This window comes from Erinaceus europaeus, chromosome 17 (genome assembly GCF_950295315.1).
Source record: "Erinaceus europaeus chromosome 17, mEriEur2.1, whole genome shotgun sequence".
NCBI classification, from domain to species: domain Eukaryota; kingdom Metazoa; phylum Chordata; class Mammalia; order Eulipotyphla; family Erinaceidae; genus Erinaceus; species Erinaceus europaeus.
The window spans coordinates 57,302,813-57,326,305 of NC_080178.1; positions in this window are offsets into that span (position 1 = coordinate 57,302,813).

A 23,493-nucleotide genomic window follows, 5' to 3' on the forward strand; every position below is an offset into this window, starting at 1 on the left:
TCATATTCTAGTAATGATTGTTACTAGATCAAAAAAGCTCAATTGTTTGTAAAAATCAGAAGATATCAATTTAAAATAGTTTTTTAAAATTATTATTTATAAAAAGGAAACACTGACAAAACCCATTGGATAAAAGGGGTACAACTCCACACAATTTCCACCACCACAACACCATATCCCATCCCCTCCCCTGATAGCTTTCCTATTCTTTTTCCCTCTGGGAGTATGGACCCAGGATCATTATGGGGTGCAGAAGATGGAAGGTCTGGCTTCTGTAATTGCTTCCCTGCTGAACATGGGTATTGACAGGTTGATCCATACTCCCAGCCTGTCTCTCTATTTCCCTAGTGGGACAGGGTTCAGGGTTCTGGGGAAGTGGGGCTCCAGGACATATTGTTTGGTTTGTCTTCCCAGGGAAGTCCGGTTGGCATCACCTTAGCATCTGGAACCTGGTGGCTGAAAAAAGACTTAACGTATAAAACCAAACAAATTGTTGAGTAATCACGAACCTAAAGGCTGGAATAGTTAGATTAAGTGTTGGAGGTCTACTTTTTGTAGATAGTAATCCTATTTTAGTTCTATTCCAAAGAACCTATGGCTATACTAGTTATTTGTTTGTTTGTTGTATATTTTTTTTCTGAGCCTGACATCTGATATGCAGGTGGATCCAAGTTATTGTCTGGGGAGATGATGTCATAGCAGGAAAAGGACCAGGAAACTGGATCAGGAAAGAGAATAGCTCCCAAATATGGGAAAGGTTTATAAATATTGTTGACTGTAAACCTCATTGATTTGATCTGATCTGGGGCCCATATTCAGTTTAGGAGCCTATGTGACCTCTGCATCCCTGTAGATTTGACCTCACATTCTGTGGTCATCAGTAGGAATGTTCCAACCAATTTCAGGACATATCTTCCACAGGTAGAACATAGACTATGCTATCCAAACTCTCTTAGGAGGATGGAACATTCTTTTCCATTGTTAAATAGTTTAGTTTTACTCTTCAAGTTATGTTAATAGAAATGTAAAGTTACGGTTGGAAAAAATACCAGAAAGTTGGATCTGGGAAGAGAGTAGCTCCCAAATATGGGAAAAGTGTTTAAATATTGTTGACTGTACGCCCCATCGATTTGATATGATCTGGGGCCTATATTCATCTTAGGTGCCTATCTGACCTCTGCGTCCCTGTAGATCCAACCTCACATTCTGTGGTCATCAGTAGGAACATTCCAAGCTGCCTCAATATCAGGACCCATTTTCCTTAGTATATTGTCCAGCCTCTCTTTGGAGGATGGAACATTCTCTACTATTGTTGATCCATATTGAGGGCAAGGTCCTATGGGGGCCCACAAAGGGGTCTGTTTTGTTGTTCCTGATAGAGATGACCGGTAATAATGGAGAGAGGGATTTATTTGAGGTCTAGTCCCATCATGTCTGTTTGGGAATCTCAGGACTCCCTGGCTAGGGCCTCAGATGATGGGGGTGGTCTGATAGTGACTAAAGAGCCATCATTAAAGTATGCAGGTCTCTTGCCTTTATTCAGCTTTCTGGTCCTTTTTCTAGCCATAACGTCATATCACCAGATAATAACTAGGATCCACCTCCATAGCAGATTTCAGGCTCAGGAGGAAAAAGAAAAAAAAAAAAAAACTAGTATAGTGACAGGCCCTTTAGAATCTAACTATAATAGCCCTACTAGCTATCTACAAAACGGAGAACCCACCCTCAACTCTTCATCTGCACTGTTCCAGCACAAACCACATCAATTAAAAAATGGTTAAATCAAGAGCAAATAAAACTGCTAACACAAATAATGAGGGCAGGAACCCAGAAGAAACTCCAAAACAGTCAGAAGTAACCAGAGATAAGAAAAATATGCAAGCAATAGTAAACCAAATAATAACAGAAATGAAGACAACTATGGAAGAAAGGGCTATCAGAACAAGGGAAATAACAGATGAGACCCTCAAGGAAAATTGTAGCTACCTAGAGATAATGAGAAAACTGAAAGCTGAAATAGCTGAGCTAAAAGGCCAATTAGCAGAACAAGCTAATACTATAACTGAACTGAAGAAAGAAACTAAGGGAAGGGAAAGCAGATTAACAGCACTAGAGAACAGAATTAGCCAGACAGAGGATGAGATAGAGAAAACAAAGAAAGAGATAAAAGAGCTAAAAAGAAATTTAGAGTCACTGAAAACAATAACAGAGACATATGGGATAATCTCAAAATAAGTAGCATTCACATAATCGGCCTACCAGAAGAAGAAAGAGAGGAAGGGGAAGTAAACATCCTAGAGGAAATAATAGAAAAAAACCTCCCAGACTTAAACAAAGGAAAAGACATTAAAATTCAAGATGCCCAGAGAGTCCCAAACAGAATTAACCAATACCGGAAGACACCAAGACACATCATAGTTACAATGAAAAGAAGTAAGGATAAAGAAAGGATCCTAAAGGCTGCAAGAGAAAAAACAAAAAGTCACAAACAGGGGAAAACCCATAAGACTATCAGAAGAGTTCTCTAATCAAAATCTAAAAGCCAGAAGAGAATGGTAAGATATCTATCAAGCCCTGAATGAAAAGGGGTTTCAACCAAGGATAATATATCTTACTAGACTTTCATTCAAACCATATGGAGTGGTCAAAACCTTCTCAGATAAGCGACAGTTAAAGGAAGTAGTAATCACCAGGCCTGCCCTGTATACATTAAATCCATAATATCAATAAATGTCAATAGTATAAACTTACCCATTAAAAGGCAGAGTCCTGGGATGGATCAGAAAACACAACCCAACTGTATGCTGCTTGCAAGAATTCGACTTGACTGAACAAGACAAACACAGACTTAAAGTGAAAGGATGGAAAACTATCATATAGGCTAATGGATGACAAAAAAGGCAGGAACAGCCATTTTCATCTCTGACACAATAGACTTTAAATTAATAAAGTAACAAAAGGCCATTACATAATGATTAGAGGATCAATCAACCAAGACGATTTAACAATTATTAACATTTATGCACCCAATGAGGACCCATCTAAATATATCAAGCACCTACTGAAAGAACTACAAAAAATACATCAATAATAATACAATTATAGTGGGAGACTTCAATACCCCACTCGCACACTTAGACAGATCAAAGAAGCACAGAATCAACAAAGAAACAAGAAAATTAAATGAAGAGATGGACTAGACCTCCTGGACATTTTCAGAGTTCTTCACCCCCCAAAACTGGAATATACATTATTTTCAAATCCACACAGCACATCCTCAAGGATGGACCACATATTAGGCTACAAAGAAAGTATCGACAACTTCAAGAGCTTGGAAATCATCCCAAGCAACTTCTCAGACCACAGTGGAGTAAAGCTAGCATTCAACAACAAAGAGAAAATTACTAAAAGTCACAAAATTTGGAAACTCAACAACATGCTGTTGAAGAACTGTGTAGTCAAAGAGGCACTCAAGCAAGAAATTCAAATGTTCCTGGAAACAAATGAAAATGAATACACAAGCTATCAATATATCTGGGACACAGCCAGAGCAGTACTGAGAAGGAAACTCATATCCATACAATCACTCATTAGAGAACAAGAAAAAGCTCAATTAAACGGCCTTACTGCATGCCTTAAGGACCTAGAGGAAGAGAAACAAAGGAAAACTAAAGCAACAAGAAGGATGGAAATCACTAAACTCAAAGCAGAGATAAACAACATCAGAAAAAAGAGAGCCACACAAAAGATCAATGAAGCCAAATTTTGGTTCTTTGAAAAATTAAACAAGATTGATAAACCCCTAGCCAGACTCACTAAAAAAAGGGGGGAGGAGAAGACTCAAATAAATAGAATTTAAATGATAGAGGAGATATCACAACTGACACCACAGAAATCCAGAAAATCATGTGAAACTTTTATGAAGAACTATGTACCACCACCATGTCAGATTAAATGGAAGAAATGGGAGAATTCCTAGAAACATATACCCTTCCAAAATTGAACTAAGAAATACAAATTTAAATGGACCAACAACAGACAAAGAAATCAAACCTGTATTAAGAATCTTCCCAACAACAAAAGTCCTGAACTAGAGGGCTTTAAAAATGAATTATACAAAACCTTCAGGAGACAGTTAATATCTATACTTCTAAAACTCTTCCAAAAGATTGAAGAAACAGGAATCCCTCCCTCCTTCTATGAAGCCAACATCAACCTGATACCAAAAGCCGATAGGGACACAACAAAAAAGGAAAACTACACACAAGTATCTCTCATGAACATCTCTGATAAACAAGATCCTGGCCAATCAGCAGAATATCTAAAAGATTGTTCTAAAAGATACAGCAGAGTATCTAAAAGATTGTTCATCACAACCAAGTGGAATTTATCCCAGGAATGCAAGGCTGGTTCCACATAAGTAAGTCAATCAATTTCATTCACCACATCAATAAAAGTAAAAGAAAAAAAAAAAACCACATGATTATCTCAGTATATGCTTAGAAAGCCTTTGACAAAATCCAACACCCATTCATGCTCAAAACATTTTTAAAAATGGGAAGGGAAATTCATCAAGATAATGGAGTCCATATATAGCAAACCTACAGCCAACAACATACTCAATGAACAGAAGCTGAAAGCATTCACCTCAGATCAGGAATAGACAGGGTAGTCCATTGTCACCATTACTCTTCAACATAGTATTGGAAGTTATAGCCATAGAAATCAGGCAAGAGAAAAGAATCAAAGGAATACAGATTGGAAGGGAAGAAGTCAAGCTCTCACTATTTGCTTATGATATGATAGTATATATAGAAAGACCTAAAGAATATAAGAAAACTACTGAAGTTAATAGGCAATATAGCAAGATATCAGGCTACCAAATCAATGTACAAAAATCAGTGGCATTTCTTTATGCAAACACTAAATCCAAAGAAGAGCATATCCAGAAATCACTCCCATTCACTGTTGTAGCAAAATCAATAAAAGACGTGGGAATCAACCTGACCAAATAAGTGAAAAACTTGTATACAGAAAACTATGAGTCATTATTCAAGGAAATAGAAACCAATACCAAGAAATGGAAAGACATCCCGTGCTCATGGATTGGAATAATTAATACCATCAAAATGAATATTCTCCCTAGAGCCATATAAAAATTTAATGTGATACCCATCAAGGTTCCACCAAGCTTCTTTAAGAGAATAGAACAAAAAATACAATCATTTATCTGGAACCAGAGAACACATAGAATTGCCAAAACAGTCCTGAGGAAAAGAAACAGAAATGGAGGCATCAACCTTCCTGATCTCAAACTATATTATAAGGCCATCATCATCAAAACAGCATGGTACTGGAACAAAAATAGGCACACAGACCAGTGGAACATAACTGAAAGCCCAGAAATAACCCCCAACACCTATGGACATCTTATTTTTTATAAGGAAGCCCAAAGTATTGAATGGAGAAAGAAGGATCTCTTCAATAAATGGTGCTGGGAAAACTGGGTTGAAACATGCAGAAGAATGAAACTGAAGCATGTTATCTCACCAGAAACAAAAGTCAATTGCAAATAGATCAATGATCTGGATGTTAGACCTGAAACTATCTAATACTTAGAGGAAAACATTTGTGGAACACTTTCCCACCTAAACCTCAAGGACATCTTGGATGATACAAACCCAATTGCAAGTAAGACTAAAACAAAAATCAATGGGACTACATCTAATTGAAAAGCTTCTGCATAGCCAAAGAAACCATCACAAAAACAGAGACCTCTAACAGAATAGGAGATCTTCACATGCCATACATCAGACAAGAGAGTAATAACCAAAATATACAAAGAGCTCAGCAAACTTAGCAACAAAAAAGTAAATAACTCCATCCAAAAATGAGCAGAGGATATGAACAGAACATTCACTACTGAAGGGATCCAAAAGGCTAATAAAGACATTAAAAATTGCTCCAGATCACTGGTTGTCACAGAAATGCAAATAAAGACAACATTGAGATACAACCTTACCCCTGTAGAATGGCATACATCAAAAAGAAGATCAGTAAGAAATGCTGGATAGGCTGTGGGGACAAAGGAATCCTCCTGCACTGCTAGTGCAAAATTGGTCCAACCTCTGTGGAGAGCAGTCTGGAGAGCTTTCACAAGGTTATACATGGACCTTCCATATGACCCAGTAATTCCTCCCCTAGTGATATATACCCCAAGGACTTAATAACACCCAATCTAAAATATATGTGTCCACCTATGTTCATAGCAGCACAATTCATACTAGCTAAAATATAGACACAACCCAGGTGCCAAACAATAGATGAATCACTGAGAAAGCTGTTGTATATATACACCATGGAATACTACACAGCTATTAAGAACAATGAACCCACCTTCTCTGACCCATCTTGGATGGAGCTAGAAGGAATTATTTTAAGTGAGCTAAGTCAGAAAGACAAAGATGAGTATGGGGTGATCCCACTCATCAACAGAAGTTGAGAAAGAAGAACAGAAAGGGAAACTCAAAACAGGATTTGACTGAATTTGAAGTAGGGCACCAAAGTAAAAATCTCTGGGTTGCAGGTGAGGGTGGATATTCAGCTTCATTTAGGGGGAGGGGACATGGATGGGATACAGTCTTTTGGTGGTAGGTATGGTGTTTACTTGCACTTCTATCAATTTATAGTCAAATAAATCATTATTTAACTAATATTAGAGGGGAAAATAGATTGAATATCTCAAACTTTTTAATTCACAGACCATTCACTTAGGATTTGATATGTTGATTCCCTTAAAAGAGTAGACCAGAGAGAACAGAAGCAACCAGTGGCACAGCTATATACAAATAATGTCAAAGGACATAAATTATGATGTTGTGCATGATACAGAAAATCCTAACAAAGTGATTTTTCAAAGTTAACCCAATTGCTAAATAATTTGAGTATAGCAATAACTGCCTTTACAGCAATAATTGCCTCCTTAAACCCTAAGATGACAGGAACACAAGCGGTGAAGCACGTCTGCAGGTGTCTATATTTCTCTGCCCCTCTCTGTCTTCTCCTCCTCCCCTCTCTGTCTTCCCCACCTCTCTCCAATTCTCTCTGTCCTATCCAACAATGATGATATCAATAACAACAACAATAATAACTACAATAATAAAAAAGAACCCCCCCTTCCTCTATAAAGCCTCTATTTCCCCCAGCACTGAAGCCTCTAGGGTGGGGCTCACTTTCCTGCATGATTCTCTCAATTCATACCAAATGATATTGCCTCTGATGATCCCACCCTAATCAATGCAAGGAGTACAACCTCAGCATGTTTCACTTCACACTGTCCAGAGATTTCAGGTGTGGAATGTCAACCCTTCAGCCTCATTACTCGGGTGAGACCTTTCCTTTCATAGCATTTTCTAATTCTATTTCATGTGGTTCACATCCTAACAAAGTCCCAAAACCTAGATATAGACCAGCCCCATGATATAGGGCATATGTTCACATGTATCCATAAATTAGGGCAAAATATATAACTGAAAGTAAAAGTACATGATAGTCTACAGTGAGTCAATATGAAGTTCATAATGAAATAGTGTCTACTTAGACTTAAATATCCTCCTAACCTACTTCCTATTACACTTCCTTCACTCACTCCAAAGCTAACCTTATGAAAGCAAGGTCTGCAAAAGCAGAATAAGGGCAAAAGACTGGCATACTTTACTTTTTAAATTTATTTATTCCCTTTTGTTGACCTTGTTGCTTTTGTTGTTGTAGTTATTATTTTGGATAGGACAGAGAGAAATGGAGAGAGGAGGGGAAGACAGAGAGGGGGAGAGAAAGACAGACACCTGCAGATCTGCTTCAAAGCTTGTGAAGCAACTCTCCTGCAGGTGGGGAGCCAGGGCTCCAATTGGATCCTTATGCTAGTCCTTGAGCTTTGCGCCACTTGTGCTTAACCTACTGTGCTACAGCCCAACTCCCTAGACTGGCATACTTTAATAATGACTCTTTCTTCACTATCTGGCCACCCCATCAGCTGGGGCCCTAGTCTGGGAGTCCTGAGATTCCCAAACAGACATGATGGGCCTAGACCTCAAATAAATCCCTTTCCCCAATGTTACCAGTCATCTCTATCAGGAACAATACAATAGACTTCTTTCTGGGCCCCATAAGAACTACCCTCAATACGGATCAACAACAGTAGAGAATGTTCCATCCTCTGCAGGCAGGCTAGACAACATACCTTATGCTCCACCTAAGGAAGATGGGTCCTGAAATTGGGGCAGCTTGGAATGTTCCTACTCATCATCACAGAATGTGATCTCAGATCTATAGGGATGCAAAGGTCACATAGGCTCCTAAGCTGAATATGGGACCTGAATCTGATCAAACCAGTGGGGTTTACAGCCAACAATATTTATACACCTTTCCCAAATTTGGGGGCTACTCTCTTCCCTGATCCAGCTTTCTGGTCCTTTACTCAGCCATGACATCATCTCCTCAGATGATAATTTGGATTCACCTGCAAATCAGGTTTCAGGCTCACTCAAAAAAAAAAAAAAAACTAATATAGTCATGGGCCCTTTGGAATATAACTAAAATAGCCCTACTAGCTATCTACAAAATAGAGATCCCCCAAACTCTTCATCTGAAATATTCCAGCCTTTAGGTTCATGATTAGTCAACAATTTTTTTGGCTTTATATGTTAACTCTCTTTTTAGCCCCCAGGTTCCAGATGCTAACATGATACCAACCAGACTTCATTGGGGAGAGGACCCCACCAGTGTGTCCTGGAGCTCTGCTTCCTCAGAGTCCCACCCAACTAGAGAAAGAGAGAGGTAGGCTGGGAGTATGGATCGACCTGTCAATGCCCATGTTGATCAGGGAAGCAATTACTGAAGCCAGACCTTCAGAAGACCTTCTGCATCCCACAATGACCTTGGTTCCATACTCCCAGAGGGTTAAAGAATAGGAAAGCTATCAAAGGAGGGGATGGGATATGGAGTTCTGGTGGTGGGAACTGTGTAGATTTGTACCCCTCTTATCCTATGGTTTTGTCAGTGTTTTCTTTTTATAAATAAATTTAAAAAAATGAATAAATAAATAAATAAGTAAAATATTTTAAAAATTAAACATACAAAATAGTATATAGTTATATTTCCTAAAATTTTAGAACATTTCTGCTCATGAGAAAAACATTATAAAAGACCTAGTAAATCCTAATGAGTTAACTCTCCCTTTTGAAGACAACTGCACATCACTGGAAGATTTTCAGTATGGATAAAATGATCAAATTTATACTATACAGATTTCCTTCTGATCTAAGCCAACTTAAATCCATAGTCTGGAAATTCTTGAAAGGATTTCATAACAGTGGCATTTTTTCTCAGTGTGGTTTTATTCTTTTATCTTCTTCCTACAATGTTTAGACTTGAAACATCTTGATAATGAAGAGGCCCACCGGCTTTGTCAATTGTGGAGCACTGTTCAGAGGAAGTCAGTGGGTGTGTAATGAGGCAACATTGCCAACAAGGAGGCTTGGGTGCTGAAATTAGGTAGTCACATGGGCAGTCCACCCACACTACACAGATGGACTAGAGATCTAGTGTAGAGAAGGGCTTAAGAGTAGGGAACCTATCTCTTTTGCAAAGAAAATGTTCAGCAACATGCCTGCATAAAATGAAATCAGTCAATGCTACATGCTCAGATTTGCCATCCAATGGACTTCAAATTAGCTAGAGAAGAATGTAAGTGGCAAGAGAAAAGAATGAAAAGACATTAAAAAAAAAAAGCTTGCCTACATTGTGGTTTTTACAACTGTGTCATCTACTAAGGATATCAAATTTCATCTCATTGTTCCTCATTTTCTCTTGAGCTAACTTTTTGTACTTGCTTTTTTTATATCACCAAATAAACAGTTGAGACAATCCAAAATAGGTTGCTAGGGTTTAGGCATGCAAATACTATATTCACAGGCTGAGTTATCTCCCCAGCAAAGGCAAGTTAGTTTCTACACAGTCATAGCATTGTGCACTGCATTGAGCAATTTGGAAAAAGCTCATGTAGGAATCTACTTACTATGCTACTGTCCAAAGACATTTTTAGAAATTGAAACTAATTAACATTCAACTTGAAATGATCTGGAAATGATTCATTTTCTCTCTCTTTTTTTACCTTGCTTTTTCTCATTATACCATGAATCATAAAGTCAACCTCTAATTTCTATATAGGATACAATATTAAGTTAAATTTGCTGCAGCCAAATGAGTGGTTTGGTTATATTCCTGAAAACAATCTAAAAAACAACACACACATACGCCTATAGCTCACCTGTGATTACAGAAGCATTTCACATGTAGCTCCATTTAATTTATCCTAAAATGATACTGAAAGAGAAGGCACAGTTAAACTGAAGCACTTTGGATGGTGTTAAATCATATATATATTTTTTTTTTTTTTTAATTGAGAGCAGGGCACAAATGTAAAAACACTGTGGTGAAGGGGAGGGTGGCCATTGGGCTTCCTGGCACGGTGAAGGATGGGGGGTGGGGGTGGGGGGTGGGGATGGGACACAGTCTTTTGGTGGTGGGAGTGGTGTTTATGTACAATCCTATTAAATTATAAACACTATATAAACCACTATTTAATTGATATGAGAGGCAAAAGACTGATGCTGTGTCTAGAACTTCTTAAAACACAGACTGAGTCTTTTTAATACATAGGCTGTCTTTGATATGTTCTCTCCCAAAAGCCTAGACCAGGGAGAACAGAAGCAACCAATAGCAAAGCTATATACAAGATGCTGGGTACTATACCCCAAACCCTATCAAAGGGACTTTCCAAAGTTAACCCTATCACCAAATAATGTGACAATAACAATAACTATCCATTGTCTTCTTGAACCCTAAGACAACAGGAACCTCACATTTCCACTATAGAGCCTATGATTTCCCCCAGTCCTGGAACCTTAGGGTGGGGCCCACTTTTCTGCGTGCTGGTCTCAATTCAAATTAAATAATATTGCATCCACAGATCACAACCTAATCAACGCAAAGAGTGCCACCCCAACATGCTTCACTTCAGACTGTGACCAGAGACTTCAGGTGTGGAATGACAACCCTTCAGGTTCATCACTCGGGTGAGACCTTTCCTTTCATAGTATTCTCTAATTCCATTCCAGGTGGTCCACTCCCCAATAAAGTCCCCAAACCTAGATATAGTCCAGATCCCCTGAGATACAGTATAGGTTCACCCTTGCCCATAAACTAGGGGGAAATATATATACCTGAAAGTAGAAGTACACGAGAGCATGCAGGGAATACCCCAACACTTCATCTGCACTATTCCAGTCTTTAGGCCCATGATTGTTCAACAATTTGTTTGGCTTTGTATGTTAACTCTCTTTTCAGCCACCAGGTTCTGGAAATCATATATTTTTTTAAAAAGTTCTTTTTATCAGGAAGGCAGCTCAGTGTATGTGACCAGACTTGCACAACTCAGGCCCTGAGTTCAATATTGAGTACTGCATACATTTGAATAGTAATAAGGTCTCTGTCTGTTCTTCAATCTCTTACAAAAATAAATGATACAAGTTTTAGAGGCTTGGTAGTGGCTCACCTACTAGTGTGGATACACTTCCATGTGGGAGACCTGGGTTTAAGTCCTTGGTTCCCACCTGTGGCAGGGAAGTTTCATAAGAAGTAGAGCAGTACTGTAGATTTTTCTCCTTTTTTCTGTCTCTCTTCTTTTTTCTCTCCCTATTTCTTTCTTTTGCTCACCTTTCATTAAAACAATGGCCACTGGGAATGATAAAGTCCTGGGTTATAACTCTGGAGTTGTATAATTCACAATTTTGGTGACAAAATAAATAGTTAATTCTAAAAAAAAAGATTAATTTATGTTTAATTAGTATTTACATCTTAAGAAATTCATAGTTCAGAAAAACATAACTTGATTCAATGATGGATTTACTTTGACTTTAATATTATATAATATTTTTCCATTACTTTGAGTGAACATGTCTGTTACACTTTAATTCATAATTTCTGAGACATCTAAACTATAAGTATTTGCAGCAACCATATTTAAGCAACAATAAGTAAAAGTCAGGTCAATTTATACATGAATATTTCTGATATCTCAAGAGAATTTGTCATGATCACTGCCTGTCTTAGAATAGCCTTATCACCTGTATTTTATGTAAAGAAATAGAAAAATCAGTGACCTCTGTTAATGATTTATCACATATTAGATCAATGAAAGATCCAGGATTCAGAGTCAGGTCAAATTATGAGTATAATGTTTTGGTCCTTTTTTTTTCCTCCTATTTGATTAAAACATTTGTTCCTAATAGTTTTCCATAAGTGGGGAAAGAAAGATAATGATATGATAAGAAAAGGAGAAAATTAGAAAAAAATAGGGTCAAAGAACTTACACATGAACCCCTTCAATTATTCGTACAAGTAAGTCATTTAATCAATTTAATAACCCAATAAGTAAGGAACTACCTAACCATTTCCAAATGTCTGAAAAATAGGAACTTTCAGCTAACTTATAGAAGTGAAAAGTAGAATAAGTTTCTCAATTACTTTCTATGCCTCAAGTTATCTATATATTCAAATATATATATATATATATATATATATATATCATTTCACATTTGTTTTGATTTAAATCTTGTTAACATTCCTTTAAAAATTATACCATGAAAAATAGAACAGCCAAGGAAATAGTATGCACCATTGTTCACAGAATCATTTTTATTTTTTATAGTCTGAATTCTTTTAGGAAAACTCACTATTGAGAAAGGATAGAATAATTACTTGCACCAGACTTGCTCCAAGTACTCAAAATGATAATGATGAATTTTGGAACACCTCCTTGGAGGAATCTTTTTTTTTTTTTTTTGGTTTCAAAATTATCCTTTCCTTCATGATTCTTCTCCTATAGTGACTCTCCAAGCACCTGCATGGAGAGTCATAACTTTTTCCATAGATAGAAGGGATGATGATATTTTTCTCTCCAGTAAGATGAAATCCAATTATTTTTAATTGCAGCAAGATACAGTTGTGGAAGATTGGCATATTTTCCATACTTGCAATTAATGTTGCTGCCACATATCATTATTGCTCAGAGATATCTTTGACCCATATTCCCCCTCTGGCTTAAAAATTCAAGAACATTTTAGTGTGGGGTAGAATTTCTCTCTAAGTTTGCACTTGCTCACCGTTTGCAATACAGGACTGATACTCTTCCTTTCCTCTGCATCTGTCTGCATTCATTCACCTTTTCTGAAAATAAGCAAACAAAGACGTTCTTCTTCTTTATATATCTACAGTTCTTTTGGTCCTGAAACACATTTCATCTATACTCTGACCTTGTGAATTTCTCCATTAAAACTAAAGTTTATTGTTGCAACCACTGAGAAATCTTCCAGAAGAATGGATTCTTCTAACCACAGATCCTGTACACATTGTTCTGTCATAACACCAATTATGTACTCTTTCCAAGAATTTTGTCACTTGTCTATGTTTCTGAGCTCCAGAGCCATATTTTTTTCTTCTCTATAGAGGAGAGCATCACAGGTAGAATTGGAGAATACATGCCAACATTGTGTTCCCTACAGAATAGATAATCATATGAAACACAACAGGAAATAAGAAAATAGACTTGGAATTGTAACTGGGTGATGACTCACTTGCTCACACATTACCATCTATAAAAGATACATAGTGTGTGTGTGTGTGTGTGTGTGTGTGTGTGTGTGTGTGTGTGTGTGTGTGTGTGTGTGTGAAGAGCCACATTACCATGAGCAAAGGCTCAGGTTCAAGCCCTTATCTTCACCTGCAAGTAGGGGGAGCATCATCAAAGTGATAGGACAGTGCTACAGGTATCCTTTCTACTCTTATGCCCTCTTTCCCTCACCTTGGTAAGTATATAAATAAATGGAGGGGGGAGGGCAGGATTCACCTTGAGGATTCATCATGCAGGTACTGAGCCCCAGTGATAGCCCTAGTGGTAAAAATAAAGAACTATGAGATTATTTTCTAATTATTGAAAAAGAGTGTAAAAATAATCTTGTACCTTAGAAGATTCTCATATGAATTAAGCACTGTTCTATGTTAAATAACTCCAGTCCTCACTCCAACTTCACAATGGAGACTTCACAGCTACCTTGCCTTAAATATCAGAAAATTTCACCCTAAGGTGGGAATGAATAAAAGGGACCTTACTTAGGGTCACACCATTTATGCATAGACAGAAGCTTGATACCAGGCAGGTGGCTGAATTCAAACAATATTCTGTAGCCTCTTACAGGCACTAGGACAAGGCACTAGAATTAGTTTAGAAGACATCCACTGATGACACTCATAATTCTCATATGAATTAAGCACTGTTCTATGTTAAATAACTCCAGTCCTCACTCCAACTTCACAATGGAGACTTCACAGCTACCCTGCCTTATAAATCAGAAAATTTCACCCTAAGGTGGGAATGAATAAAAGGGACCTTTTATTCAGTAGTCTGAGCAGGAAACAGTATGCTGCAGATAAATTTAAGGGCAAAGGATTATCCAAGGTCTAGTACTAATTATAATGGAAGCCAAGATCTTCTGGTTAAGTTACTGGATTGCTGGAGAAAGAAAAAAAATGATGCAATTTTGAATAGAAAAATATAGAAGAATATGTCATGACATTTCCAACAACCCAATATTTGTGTGTGTCACCTTTCTTGAGCTTCTCAATGCCTTCTCAAATTACTTATCTCTAAAAAGGAAATAATCATAGATGTATTGGCTTGGTTTGAAGATGAAAACAGATCATATCATAAAATGCCAAACACAGAATCTGCCAAAACATTTTAAAAGTTAAGTGAGAAACATCCAGCTTGGCCCACAAGATAGCTCTCACCTGGTTGGCTAAGTGTGTGACACAGGTCTATCCCACCCCCACCCCACACCCACACCTCCAGGCACTGGAGGGAGGAGGTTCAGAGTTGTGGTGTCTTTTCCTTTGCCTGTCTCTTTCTATCTTAAAAAGCCTTAAGCAATGAAGTGACAACAACAACAAAAAATTGGTCTTTCTCTATGTTGATTTCTGTCAGCATCACCATATTTGGCTAGTCAGGAATTCACAAGGAAGCCATGGTGAAACATATGGTAAGAGGAGAGACATGCAAAGAACTGGAAAGAGATAGAAAATGAGATGCTGGGAAGATGGCGGCCTGAGAAATCACTGACAGCGAGTGCTCTGATAGCATCGTCGGCAACAGTAGGATTTTCTGCCTTTAGCAGGCCAGTCAATAAGGGGGGGGCACCAAAGAAGTGATTACAGTTTAATTTGGGTTAACAATTAGAGCAAAGGTGACACGGACTAGCGGGGCGCCAGAATTCCCAGGCGGCGCCAGGCAAGGCTAGTGCGCAGGGCATTGTCCTCTGCCCGCCCAGGAAGGCGGCTCCTCCCCCGGTTGCAGAGCACAGTGGGCAGAGGACCCGGAGAGAGCACTTTAGCTCGGGGGCTGCCTCTTGGGAGTCGCCAGGGTCCACCGCGACCCTGAGGGTGGATCCAAAGACTTCTTGAGTATAGCTCTCATTGGATCAAAGGATTTGGAGCTAGTTTTCATTTTTGAGAAATCCTTTAAAAAAGTCTGGAGGGCGGGGTTTCCCGGAAGATGGCGGATTGAGAAGCGGCTAGCCTTTGAGCTCCGGACACATCTCGTGTAAACAATAGGATTTTCTGCCTTTAGCAAGCCAGCCAATAAGGGGCCATAGCGGTCATACCAAGGATGTGTCTATAACTTAATTTGGGTTAAGAATTAGAGTAGGGGGGAAAAAATTCTTTTTTCTTCCTTTTGATTTTCAAGCATACATCCTTCCCGCCGCCCCCCCCCCATAAGCAGTGCCTGGGACCAGCTACTAGCAGGATACCCCATACCACTAAACAGGGTTTTTTTTTTTTTTTTTTTTTTTTTAATTCACTGATACACATTTGGGAAGTTCCTCGCACTGCTCTTTAATTACAACTCTTCTTCTTATCTTCTCCCTTTTCTCTCTCTTATCTCTCTCTATCTCTCTCTCTGTTTTTTTTTTTTTTTAATCTTGTCATACACTTCTTTCTTCTTTGCCTTTCTGAATTTGTGAATTACTTTGGGGAAGAAATCTGACCCAGAGTGGACTCTCTATGTGTGTATCTCTGCTCTAGTTCCCTTTACACTCTTGTTACCCTTAGAATATACACTGGATAGTAGATTTGCATAACTGTCTATTCTTGCTATCCTCTCTTTCTTTTCTCTTTCTTCACTGGGATTTGGTTATTATTTTTTCACGGACTGGAGAAATTGTTTGGCTAACTGGTAACGATTAAACTCCTTCAATACTTACTTCAGTTGCTACTGTTATTCCGGAGGTTGGTGAGTGCAATTGTCATAAAGGTATTTAGTACAGTGTTACCTGTGCTCAAAACACAACAACTGAGGAACAACAGAGCATTAAAAAAAAAAAGAGAGAGAGAGAAACACATAAATTAAAAAAAAAATGGGTAGATTAAAAACAAATAAAACTGCTAGCCCAATGAATGAAGACAAGAGCCCAGAAGAAACCACAAATCAGTCAGAAGTAACCATAGATAAGAAAAGTATGCAAGCAATAATTAACTTATTAATCACAGAAATGAAAACAACATTGGAGGAAAGGAATGGCAGTATTAGGGAAACAACAGTTGAGACCCCCAAGGAAAATACTGATTATCTTGAGACAATTAGAGAACTGAAAGCTGAAATAGCTGTAATGAAGAAAGAAGCTGAGGCAAGGGAAAGCAGACTAACAGAAGCAGAAAACAGAATTATTCAGACAGAGGATGAGTTAGAGAAAACTAAGAAAGAGGTGAAAGAGCTTAAAAAGAGATTGAGAGACACTGAAAACAACAACAGAGACATATGGGATGATCTCAAAAGAAGTAACATTCGTATAATTGGCCTGCCAGAGGAAGAAAGAGAGGAAGGGGAAGCAAACATTCTAGAGGAAATAATACAAGAAAATTTCCCAGACCTGAATAACAGAAAGGATATCAAGGTGCAAGAGGCCCAGAGAGTACCAAACAGAATCAACCCAGACCTGAAAACACCAAGACACATCATAGTCACAATGAGAAGAAGTAAGGATAAAGAAAGGATCCTAAAGGCTCCAAGAGAGAAACAAAAAGTCACATACAGGGGAAAACCCATAAGACTTTCTGCAGATTTCTCAACTCAAACTCTAAAAGCCAGAAGGGAGTGGCAAGATATCTATCGAGCCCTGAATGAATAAGGCTTTCAACCAAGGATTATATATCCTGCTAGACTTTCATTCAAGCTAGATGGAGGGATCAAAACCTTCTTAGACAAACAACAGTTAAAGGAGGCAACTATCACCAAGCCGGCCCTGAAAGAGGGACTAAAAGACCTCTTATAAAAAGAACATCACTATAATACTTGTAATATATCAGAGTAAACAAATTGTTTTTTAGAACAATGGCACTACAATACATTAAATCCATAATATCAATAAATGTCAATGGCTTAAACTCACCCATCAAAAGGCACAGGGTGGGGGGATGGATCAGAAAACATAACCCAACCATATGCTGCTTGCAAGAATCCCATCTGTCACAACAAGATAAACACAGACTTAAAGTGAAAGGATGGAAAACTATCATACAGGCTAACGGTCCACAAAAAAGGGCAGGAACAGCCATTCTCATCTCAGACACGATAGATTTTAAATTAAATAAAGTAATAAAAGATAGGCAAGGACATTACATAATGATTAGAGGATCAATCAGCCAAGAAGACTTAACAATTATTAACATCTATGCACACAACCAGGGATCATCTAAATACATTAAACACCTATTGAAAGAATTTCAAAAATACATCAATAGTAATACAATAATAGTGGGAGACTTCAATACCCCACTCTCACACTTAGACAGATCAACAAAGCAGAGAACCAATAAAGATACAAGAGAATTGAATGAAGAGATTGACAGACTAGACCTCTTGGACATTTTCAGACTCCTCCACCCCAAAAAACTGGAATACACCTTCTTTTCAAATCCACACAACACATACTCAAGGATAGACCACATGTTAGGCCACAAAGACAGCATCAATAAATTCAAGAGCATTGAAATCATCCCAAGTATCTTCTCAGACCACAGTGGAGTAAAACTAACTTTTAACAACAAACGGAAAATTATTAAAAGACATAGAATTTGGAAACTAAACAACATGCTCCTTAAGAACCACTGGGTCAGAGACTCACTCAAACAGGAAATTCAAATGTTTCTGGAAACTAATGAAAATGAAGACACAACCTATCAAAATACTTGGGACACAGCTAAAGCAGTACTGAGAGGGAAACTTATAGCTATACAATCACATATTAAACACCAAGAAGAAGCCCAAATGAACGAACTTACTACACACCTCAAGGACTTAGAGGAAGAGGAACAAAGGAACCCTAAAGCAACCAGAAGGACAGAAATCACTAAAGTTAGAGCAGAAATAAACAACACCGAAAATAAAAGAACCATACAAAAGATCAATGAAGCCAAATGTTGGTTCTTTGAAAGATTAAATAAAATTGACAAACCCCTAGCCAGACTCACCAAACAAAAAAGAGAGAAGACTCAAATTAATAGAATTGTAAACGATACAGGAGATATCACAACTGACACCACAGAAATCCAGAGAATTCTGCGAAACTTCTATAAAGAACTATATGCCACCAAGCTAGAGAATCTGGAAGAAATGGAACAATTCCTAGAAACCTATGCACTTCCAAAACTGAACCAAGAAGAACTACAAAATCTAAATGCACCAATCACAGACAAAGAAATTGAAACTGTTATTAAGAATCTCCCCAACAACAAAAGTCCTGGACCAGATGGCTTCACAAACGAATTCTACAAAACTTTCAGGAAACAGTTAATACCCATACTTCTTAAGCTATTCCATAAGATTGAAGAAACAGGAATACTCCCTTCCACCTTTTATGAAGCCAACATCACCCTGATACCAAAAGCTGATAGGGACAGAACAAAAAAGGAAAACTACAGACCAATATCTCTGATGAACATAGATGCCAAAATATTAAACAAGATCTTGGCCAACCGGATACAGCAACACATCAAAAAGATTGTTCATCATGACCAAGTGGGATTCATCCCAGGAATGCAAGGCTGGTTCAACATCCGTAAATCAATCAATGTCATTCATCACATCAATAAAAGCAAAGCCAAAAACCACATGATTATCTCAATAGATGCAGAGAAAGCCTTTGACAAAATCCAACACCCATTCATGCTCAAAACTCTACAAAAAATGGGAATAGATGGGAAATTCCTCAAGATAGTGGAGTCTATATATAGCAAACCTACATCCAACATCATACTCAATGGAGAGAAGCTGAAAGCATTCCCCCTCAGATCAGGGACTAGACAGGGCTGCCCACTGTCACCGTTACTCTTCAACATAGTATTGGAAGTTCTTGCCACAGCAATCAGGCAAGAGAAAGAAATCAAAGGGATACAGATTGGAAGGGAAGAAGTCAAGCTCTCACTATTTGCAGATGATATGACAGTATACATAGAAAGACCTAAAGAATCCAGTAGAAAATTACTGGAAGTTGTTAGGCAATATAGCAAGGTATCAGGCTACAAAATCAATGTACAAAAATCAGTGGCATTTCTTTATGCAAACACTAAATCTGAAGAAGAAGACATCCAGAAATCACTCCCATTTACTTTTCAGCAAAATCAATCAAATACCTAGGAATAAAGTTGACCAAAGAAGTGAAAGACTTGTATGCTGAAAACTATGAGTCGCTACTCAAGGAGATAGAAACTGATACCAAGAAATGGAAAGATATCCCATGCTCATGGATTGGAAGAATAAATATCATCAAAATGAACATTCTCCCCAGAGCCATATACAAATTTAATGCAATACCCATCAAAGTTCCACCAAGCTTCTTTAAGAGAATAGAACAAACACTACAATCATTTATCTGGAACATGAAAACACCTAGAATTGCCAAAACCATCTTAAGGAAAAGAAACAGAAATGGAGGCATCACACTCCCAGAACTTAAACTATATTATAAAGCCATCATCATCAAAACAGCATGGTACTGGAATAAAAATAGGCACACAGACCAGTGGAACAGAATTGAAAGCCCAGAAGTAAATCCCAACACCTATGGGCATCTAATCTTTGATAAGGGGGCCCAAAGGATTAAATGGAAGAAGGAGGCTCTCTTCAATAAATGGTGCTGGGAAAACTGGGTTGAAACATGCAGAAGAATGAAATTGAACCACTTTATCTCACCAGAAACAAAAATCAACTCCAAATGGATCAAAGACCTAGATGTCAGACCAGAAACAATCAAATACTTAGAGGAAAACATTGGTAAAACACTTTCCCATCTACACCTCAAGGACATCTTTGATGAATCAAACCCAATTGCAAGGAAGACCAAAGCAGAAACAAACCAATGGGACTACATCAAATTGAAAAGCTTCTGCACATCCAAAGAAACTATTAAACAAACAGAGAGACCCCTCACAGAATGGGAGAAGATCTTCACATGCCAGACATCAGACAAGAAACTAATCACCAAAATATATAAAGAGCTCAGCAAACTTAGCCGCAAAAAAGCAAATGACCCCATCCAAAAATGGGCAGAGGATATGAACAAAACATTCACTACAGAGGAGATCCAAAAGGCTAACAAACATATGAAAAACTGCTCCAGGTCACTGATTGTCAGAGAAATGCAAATTAAGACAACACTAAGATACCACCTCACTCCTGTAAGAATGGCATACATCAAAAAGGACAGCAGCAACAAATGCTGGAGAGGATGTGGGGACAGAGGAACCCTTTTTATTGCTGGTGGGAATGTAAATTGGTACAGCCTCTGTGGAGAGCAGTCTGGAAAACTCTCAGAAGGCTAGACATGGACCTTCCATATGACCCAATAATTCCTCTCCTGGGGTTATACCCCAAGGACTCCATAACACCCAACCAAAAAGAGGTGTGTACTCCTATGTTCATAGCAGCACAATTCATAATAGCTAAAACCTGGAAGCAACCCAGGTGCCCAACAACAGATGAATGGCTGAGAAAGCTGTGGTATATATACACAATGGAATACTATGTAGCTATCAAGAACAATGAACCCACCTTCTTTGACCCATCTTGGACAGAGCTAGAAGGAATTATGTTAAGTGAACTAAGTCAGAAAGTTAAAGATGAGTATGGGATGATCCCACTCATCAACAGAAGCTGACTTAGAAGATCTGAAAGGGAAACTAAAAGCAGGACCTGATCAAATTGTAAGTAGGGCACCAAAGTAAAAACCCAGTGGTGAGGGGTAGACATGTAGCTTCCTGGGCCAGTGGGGGGTGGGAGTGGGCGGGAGGGATGGGTCACGGTCCTTTGGTGATGGGAATGGTGTTTATGTACACTCCTAGCAAAATGTAGACATATAAATCAGTAGTTAATTAATATGAGAGGGGGAAATCAATTGTATGTCTCAAAGGTTCCCAAAAGACAAACTGAATCTTTTTAATAGATAGGCTACGTATTTGATATGCGGACTCTCTCAAAAGCCTAGACCAAGTAGATTAGAAGCTTCCAATAGCACAGCTATATACAAGATACTGGGTACTGTACAGCAAACCATAACAAAGGGACTTTTCAAAGTTAACCCAATTAACAAATAATGTGATGATAATATTAACTATTGATTGTCTTTTTGAACCCTAAGACAGCAGGAACCTCACATCTTCACTATAGAGCCCCTACTTCCCCCAGTCCTGGCAACCTTGGATAGGGCTCACTTTCCCGTATGCATCTCCCAATCCAAACCAAATAATATTGCATCCGCCGATCACAACCTAACCAAAGCAACGATTGCCATCTCAACATGCTTCACCTCAGACTGTATCCAGAGACTTCACGTGTGGAATGACAACCCTTCAGCTTCATTACTCGGGTGAGACCTTTCTTTTATAGTACACTCTAATTTCATCTCAGGTAGTTCACTTTCTAACAAAGTCCCATAACCTAGACATACACCAGTTTCTGTGAGAGAGAGCATATGTGCACACGTATCCATAAACTACTGCAAAATATATACCTGAAAGCAGGATTACACTAGAGTTTGCAGTGAGTACCTCCCTAACACTTCCTCTCCACTATTCCAAGCTTGGGATCCATGATTGCTCAACAAATTGTTCGGCTTCATATGTTAACTCTCTTTTCAATCACCAGGTTCCAGATGCCACCAGGATGCTGGCTAGGCTTCCCTGGATTGAAGACCCCACCAATGTGTCCTGGAGCTCAGCTTCCCCAGAGACACACCTTACTAGGGAAAGAGAGAGGCAGACTGGGAGTATGGACCGACCAGTCAACGCCCATGTTCAGCGGGGAAGCAATTACAGAAGCCAGACCCTCTACCTTCTGCAACCCTCAACGACCCTGGGTCCATGCTCCCAGAGGGCTAGAGAATGGGAAGGCTACCATGGGAGGGGGTGGGTTATGGGGATTGGGTGGTGGGAATTGTGTGGAGTTGTACCCCTCCTACCTTATGCTTTTGTTCACTAATCCTTTCTTAAATAAAAAATTAAAAAAAAAAAAAAAAGAAAATGAGATGCTTCGATTTTTTTTGACATTTTTTTAAAAAATAAGAAGGAGTATCTTGCTCATCAAGGGACATTCTATAGTCATATGTCAATCCAACTGTAGAATCTTTTCATCACCTATATAAGAAGCTCAGTGCTTCACATTTTTTTCACATTTTGTAAGTATACATTTACTATGAGCATTTTATTTGAATCATTTACAGTACATCTGAATTCTGATCTTGACCTCAATTTCCTCTCAGCCATAGATAAAATGCAGATCAAAATTCCTGAAACACAGTCTTAGATTAATTCTCTGAGATTTGTGTTTAACTGTTTCCTATTTTATTTAGTTTTCTTCTAAAATATTTTAGTATTTTATTTATAATTTATTGCACAAAGACAGAGAGAAACTGAGAGTGAGAGAGGAGACAGGAGAGAGAGAGAGAGAGCGAGAGCAAGAGAGAGAAAGAGAGGTGCAGCACTGCTTGCTTCACCCTGCAGATGAGGGCCTGGGATTTGAACCAGGGTCCTTGTGCATTGTAGCATGTGCATTCAACTAGGTGCACCACCACATCCTGCTGATGACATCTTAGCCATGAACACAATTAAATATGTAAAACCTAGGTACATGAAATGAATGAAAGAAAGAAATAAAAGTTCCCTGCTGCTATGAAATAGGCATGTTGGAGTCCTACAGAAACATTTTCTCCCATTTTTCTTCCCCTTCCCTCAGTGAAGGTCCTTACCCAAGGGTAATTTAAAGCAGGGGTGAGGAATATTTTTCTCCCCAGGGCCATTTGGATATTTATAACATCATTATTGACCTAT